Raw genomic sequence first — 7327 nt, 5'->3', positions numbered from 1 at the left:
GATTTAGAAATACAAATGCTAAAGCCCAGAATATACTTTTAAATCAACTCATTATACAGCATGTTGGTGTTGCAACACCGACCACAGAGGAAAGAGTCACTTCCCTGGGAAATCCTGGGGACCTTTTGTGACGGTTAAACTGTGTCTATAAGCTCATGGCTGTCCCCCCTCACAGAAGGTGGAGCTCGTTGGAGTGTGAGCGGCACTTGTCATTCCCTTCTGATGAACTGGATAGAGGATGTCTCTCACATTGCATTTCCGTCTTCTCTGTCGGTCACTCACTGTGGATCAGCTGCCGTGTCATTAGGATACTTCAGGGGCACTGAGTTCCCCGTTGTGAGGAGTAAGGACCTGGTGCCGAACGTCCCTGTGAGTTGCTGTCCTGGAGGGGGATCCTCCAGCCCAGTCAAGCCTTCAGAAAACTGCAGCCCCAGCCCACATTGTGACTTCATGAGATTCCCTCTGCCACAGTAACCAGGCAGTGCTGCCAATATGGCTGATCACTAGATAACCAAAACCCTCGGAAGATAAAGAATAATAATTTGATTTTGTTCTTAAAGTACCAATAGGAAATTTTTTTTTAAGTAAAAAAGTGGGGAAAAGCATTCTAAGCATAGTAGATGGTGCATCTAAGGGCACAGGTGAGTCCTGGTGTATCCAGCAATAATTTTCAAAAATCTAATGAGTTTCATGAGACCAGAGAATTCTGTACACATGGGGAAGCTGCATTAATTGAGATTATAGCCTATTTTCACAAAACTCTTGGCAAAGCTAAGGAGTTTAGAGTGTCCTGAAGGCTGTGCAGACACAACAGTAGGTTCTAAGTGGGGTACAGCACGGTGAGATTTGCTTGGGAGAACAAGCGCCGGAATGTGTGGGTGGTACAGCGGCTGAGAGGATGCTCTCCTGTGAGCCGTGATGAGTGGTACCCGCTGTGCGGCACAGAGATGGGGGAGAGGTGCACTTCAGGACACTTTAGAGGTTGAGTCACTAGGGCAGCCTGAGTCTCAGGTGGCACAACTGGATAAAATAAAATCGGGTAAATATTTTTGACAAGTATTGATACTGTACAGCATACCTTTGCCATCTGAAGGAGGGATCCAGAGCACGCTATTTAGATAATAATAGTACCTTCTACATTTCCCTGAACACTCGATGGAGCCACCAGCAAGAGGCTTGCAGCGTAATCCTCCCCGCGCTATTCTGTATCATGAGACATCTTGTTACCGAGAATGTGAGAGTCAAGCAGACGCTTGGAACAACTTGTTCTGTTCTAAGATAACAAAGGCACGAAGCCGGGTCTGGGGAGACAGGGGCTTCTGTCTCTGTCGGGAACACTGCGCTTGTTCTGCGAGTGTTTTGTTTGTGTTCGTTCCCTCAGGAGCCCATCTTTTAAAAAAAGCTCACAGAAAAGAAACGTGGTTTTCTTCATTTCAGGAATTCCAAGTGGGGCAAAGAGTAGGGGTGGAGTAGGAACGCGGAGGGCGCTTCAATCTGCCTCCTCCCCCTGTGCCCAGGGCTTGAGCTCCCCTGTGAGGGGCTGGCCAGAGGGGCAGTGTGAGAATTCTCCCTCGGTGATCCTGTTTATGCCTTCTCTCACCTCCCGCAGGGCCCCTTCCTACTCCCGCGCTGAAAGATCACAGTTCTGATGGCAGTAGTGAGGACACAGCTCCTCTGGGCTGAAAAGGTATGCAGTTAGAATCTCCAGCGACCTGTGTTGTGCAGAGGTCCTGGGCTGGAGACTGCAGCTTTATGCATACTTGATTGTATGGGTCGTAGATTTCCATTGCACCTATGAGCTGCTTTAAATAGGGTTGATATTTCCTTCAGAATCCATCAAGATGGCTGGCGAATACAAATGGTTTTGGTTGTCCTGGGAACCCTAAGTGTGCTTCCCCCGCAGCCCTTTTAGCTTCCCCAGCGTGGCACAGAGCTGTGAATGGCTCAGATTCCGAACATACTGAGTCGTTCAGCCCAGTGAGAGACATTAGCCGTTCACGAACACGTTTGCGTTAGCATACTCAGCCCTGCAGTTTCAGACGGCAGCCCAGCCAGAGTTGGGCTAACGTTTTTTCCCTTGTTCTATTCATGTACTTGATAAGATTCTGCATTATTCACAGTCCTTCTTGGCGCTGAGTTTTGCTGCTTTTATCATGCAAATCTGATACCTTCACCTTCTCACATACCTATTTTTAACACATAGAGACTGATTTCTAGTACTTGTATGCTTTGCCTTCAAATGAACCATTGAGATGTAGATGACATCAACGCGGAGAAAAATACACAGTTACTTGTCTTGTTTCTATGAGGTATGCTCGTGAATTTAAACACTGCTCCGTGACTTGCAGCTATTCTTTTCAGACCTAGATATTTTATGCTATGCTTTCTAGAAGGCAATGAAAAGATTTGAAGGTGCTGTGGTAGGCAGGCGAGGCTAGATTCAGAACAAACCAACCTGGAAAAGCCACTGTATTAATAATCACACACCTGGCAGGTCTGCAGGCTGCTGGCTTGAAGCAGTAATGGCAGAGTCGTCTGGAGTCGGTCATCTCAACTCCGGTTTTCCACATTCACCGGGCAGGTGTGGAAACTGTGTGGGGGTCCTTGGGGCTTTTCCCTGCTCCTGCCTGGAGGTGACACTGGTTTTTATTGAGCAGAGCTGGCCACAGGGCCCATCTACCTCCAGCAGCACCAGCAGTGGGAAACGTGTGGACGTGGGTGAGAACTGCGGGCTGTGGCACAGTTGCTGTGTCGTTATGACTGCAGTCAGGGCTTAAAGCAATGAAATATTTGTGGAGTCATCGGCTAGTTTTGTTTGGTTGCTATGAGTTTTAAAAACATTTGGTGGGGACCTAGGAGCAAACTAATGAGTGCTAGCTGGGGAAAGGTGCCGGAGGTTTCTGTGCCCTTTAAAGTTTGAGTTCTTGCAGCTGCTGGGATCTTACTCTCCCGCGGCTCCTGGTTGTCAGACGTCCCGGCAACCAATATTTGAAAATGTCATGTGTATCTGAACTGCAATATTGTGTTTGTGAGTCTGTGTCTGAAGAGAGGTGCCCATTAGCATTTCCTTTTTTTTTATTTTTTATTTAAAATTTTTTTTTTGACAGGCAGAGTTAGAGAGAAAGAGAGAGAGAGAGAGAGAGAGAGAGAGAGAGAGAGAGAGAAATGTCTTCCTTCTGTTGGTTCACCCCCCAAGTGGCTGCTACGGCTGGTGTGCTGTGCTGATCCGAAGCCAGGAGCCAGGTGCTTCCTCCTGGTCTCTCATGCGGGTGCAGGGCCCAAAGACTTGGGCCATCCTCCACTGCACTCCCGGGCCACAGCAGAGAGCTGGCCTGGAAGAGGAGCAATCGGGACAGAATCCAGCGCCCCAACCGGGACTAGAACCCTGTGTGCCAGCGCCGCAGGCAGAGGATTAGCCTAAGTGAGCTGTGGCGTCGGCCAGCATTTCCTTATCTAGTGGAAAAAGCAAAACATTTTTGAAGTCACAAAATGAAAGAAGTAGATTATTTAGTTATTTTAAAGATTTTTAATTTATTTATTTGAAAGGCAGAGTTACAGAGAGGCAGAGAGAGAGAGAGAGAGAGAGCTCTTCTATCCGCTGGGTCACTCCCCAGATGGCTGCAATGGCTGGGGCTGTGCTGATCCAAAGCCAGGAGCCAGGAGCTTCTTCTGGGTGTCCCACGGGGCTGCAGAGGCCCAGGGACTTGGGCCATCTTCCACTGCTTTCCCAGGCCACAGCAGAGAGCTGGATCAGAAGTGGAGCAGCCGGGACTCAAACCAGCACCCAAATGGGATGTTGGCACTGTAGGCATCAGCTTTACCCACTACACCACAGCGCCAGCCCCCAGATTATTTAATTTTTTAAAAATTTTATTTTTCTATACACTTGAAAGACAGGAAGAGATAGAGAAAGAGGAGAGAGAGAGAGAGAATCTAATGGTTCACTTCCTAAATGCCCCAAACAGTCAGGTATAGGTCGGGCTGAATCCAGGAGCTTGGAACACCATCCAGGATTTCCCTGGGGGTGTCAGGGACCCAGTTACTTGAGTCATCACCTCTGCTCCCCAGAATGTACATTATCAAGAAGCCAGAATCAAGAGCAGAGCAGGGGGTCGGGGTGGGAGGAGAAGGGGTGGCACTGTGGCATAGTGGGTAAAGCAGCCGCCTCCAATGCTGGCATTCCATATGGGCACCGGTTCTGGTTCCAGCTGCTCCACTTCCAATCCAGCTCTCTGCTATGGCCTGGGAAAGCAGTGGAAGATGGCCCCAGTCCTTGGGCCCCTGCACCCATATGGGAGACTGGGAAGAAGCTCCTGGCTCCAGGCTTCAGACTTGCCCAGTTTTTACCATTTTGTCCATTTAGGGAGTGAATCAGCAAATGGAAGATCTCTCTCTCTCTCTCTCTCTCTCTCTCCGTCCCCCATCTCTCCTTCTCTGTAAAACTCTGCCTTTCAAATAGACAAATCTTTTTTTTTTTTTAAAGAAGAAAGAAAAAAAGGAAATGTACTAAATTTTCTAAAGATATTATTATAATTAAAAAAAAGGCAGAGTTGCCGGCACCGTAGCTCACTTGGCTAAATATCTGCCTGCAGCGCTGGCATCTCGGTTTCTAGTCCTGGTTGGGGTGCTAGATTCTGTCCTGGTTGCTCCTCTTCCAGTCCAGCTCTCTGCTGTGGCCCGGGAAGGCGGTGGAGGATGGCCCAAGAGCTTGGGCCCTGCACCTGCATGAGAGACCAGGAGGAAGCACCTGGCTCCTGGCTTTGGATTGGCGCAGCGCACTGGCCATAGCGGCCATTTGGAGGGTGAACCAATGAAGGAAGACCTTTCTCTCTGTCTCTCTCACTGTCTAACTCTGCCTGTCAAAAATAAATAAACAAATAAATAATTAAAAAAGCAGAGTGGGGACTTGAACCCAGGCATGCTGATATAGGATATGGGCATCCCAAACAGTGTCGTGATGGTGTGCAAAATGTCTGCATGAGATATAGATTATTGAGATTGAAAAATGAAAGAATTAGATTTTTTTCTCCACATAGATACTATTTCCCTTATTTTTATAATTGAAAATATATTCTTTTCATGTACAAATTTAGAAATGTAGAGGAAAGTGGAAAAGAAGGTAAAAATACCTGGTAATTCTATTATCCATAGATAGCCATTTATATATATATATATATATATTTTTTTTTTTTGACAGGCAGAGTGGACAGTGAGAGAGAGACAGAGAGAAAGATCTTCCTTTGCTGTTGGTTCACCCTCCAATGGCCGCCGCAGCTGGCGCGTTGTGGCCGGCGCACCGCGCTGATCCGGTGGCAGGAGCCAGGAGCCAGGTGCTTTTCCTGGTCTCCCATGGGGTGCAGGGCCCAAGCACCTGGGCCATCCTCCACTGCACTCCCTGGCCACAGCAGAGAGCTGGCCTGGAAGAGGGGCAACCGGGACAGAATCCGGCGCCCCGACCAGGGCTAGAACCCGGTGTGCCGGCGCCGCTAGGCGGAGGATTAGCCTAGTGAGCCGCGGCGCTGGCCAAGCCATTTATATTTGACAGGAAGCGTTGACTGTTCTAGCAAACAACTCCCCAACCTCACTGGCCCAACTCAGCAAATGCTTGCTCCTGGCCTGCAGGCACAGAGACATAGACTCCTTGTCAGAAGCTTTCTGGGCAGCTCTCCCCCCCTCTCTGGGATTGAGGCTTCTGTCATTTTGAGAGGCTCTAATAATCCTTTTGTGGCTTCTGAGGTGGTGTGGAAAGCAAAGCCAGTGTGGGGAAACACCATGGTAACTGCAATGGTTTGGCCTGGAAGTGGTATACAAGAGGTCTTTAAACAGTTTGTGGAAAATATGTAAACTGGAAAAACAAAACTGTGCATGGATTTCAATCTTTTTTTGGCACAAAAATAAACTTATCTTTTAATTCTGTTTTTCCACAGACTTTGTGAAGTCCCCTCCTCCATCTCCCACTCCTAGTCCCAGTTTTCAGGTCCAGCCTGGTCACGTAGCGCCCCTTGGAGGAAAGGCGGCTTGAAAAGCAACGTCACTGCCCAGCTGCACCTGGATGGTAGAGAAGGAGAACCGGGCTGTTGGGCGGTCAGCCAGCTGTCTCTGCCCTGCACTATGGATACACAGATATCACCTTTCCAGCCTACTGGAACACACTTTTTTTTTTTTAACAAAAATGGTGTCATACCAAAAAATAAGGCACACTAAACCTTCAACTTGTGATCCAGATAGCCAGTTCTTTAAGTTTTTTTATTTACTTGTTTTTACTTATTTGAAAGGCAGAGTGACACACAGAGAGCAACAGAGATCTCATCTGGCGGTTCATCGCCCAAATGCTTATTACGGCTCAGGGTAGATCAGATGGAAGACAGGAACTTGGAACTCAATCTGGGTCTCCCATGTGGCCTGCAGGGAGCCAGGTACTTGAGCCATGTGACCTGCTCCCTCCCGGAGTGCTCATTAGGAGGAAGCTGAATCAGAAGTGGAGAGGGGAATCAAACCTAAGCACTTCCCTATGGGGTGCCAGCTTCCCAAACTGCATCTTAGCTGCTGAGCCAGAAGCCCCCACCAGATAAACAGCTCCTTTTTTTTTTTTTTAAGATTTATTTATTTATTTGAAAGGCAGAGTTACAAAGTGGGAGAGGGAGGGAGGGAGGGAGAGAGAGAGAGAGAGCGAGCGAGCGAGAGAGGAGTGGGAGAGAGAGATGTCTTCCATCCACTGGTTCATGTCCCAAATGGCCACCACAGCCAGGGCTCAGCCAGGCTGAAGCCAGGAGCTAGGAGCCAGGAGCTTCTTCTGGATCTCCCTTGTGGGTTCAGAGGCTCAAGTGCTTAGGTTATCTTCCTCTGCTTTTCCCAGGCCATTAGCAGGGAGATGGATCAGAAGTGGAGCAGCCAGGATAATAACTGGTGCCCAACGTGTCTCCTTAGTCTCCTCCAAGCTATGACAGGTTCTTGTTCTTTCTTCACAAGTCAGGATATGGAAACATTTAGTGTTCTGGTTGGATATGACTGATTTTTTTTATGATTACACTGGGTTATAGATTTTTACCGAAGAATGCCAAAGGTGAGGCATTTTTCTCATTGCATCATTTCAGGGGTACGTGATATTAATGTGACTTATCTCTGGTGATCTTAGCCTTGACTGTTTTTAATGTTGTATGTGTTATACTTCACTGGTGTGTTTTCCCCCATATTAAACAATAACTCTGGTATTTACCTGTGCTGGATGGAGTCTCCTGAGTATGTTCTGCTTGATGGCCTACCTTCAGCTCTCATAGGTACATATCCGTGGGTATAAATCTCTCCATGAGCTTCAGCATGCATTCGC

General features: G+C 48.0%; 1 long non-coding RNA gene across 1 annotated transcript; it reads left to right on the top strand.

Annotated features, from left to right (window-relative positions):
• Positions 1-206: 206 nt before the first annotated feature.
• On the top strand, positions 207-6588 carry LOC103351058 (uncharacterized). The gene is made up of 3 exons (XR_007909835.2): positions 207-641; positions 1610-1687; positions 5928-6588. It is a non-coding gene; the product is annotated as an uncharacterized lncRNA (long non-coding RNA).
• Positions 6589-7327: the final 739 nt, after the last annotated feature.

The sequence above is a fragment of the Oryctolagus cuniculus genome, chromosome 13 (assembly GCF_964237555.1).
Source record: "Oryctolagus cuniculus chromosome 13, mOryCun1.1, whole genome shotgun sequence".
NCBI classification, from domain to species: domain Eukaryota; kingdom Metazoa; phylum Chordata; class Mammalia; order Lagomorpha; family Leporidae; genus Oryctolagus; species Oryctolagus cuniculus.
This window is presented reverse-complemented; position numbering and strand designations above follow the sequence as displayed.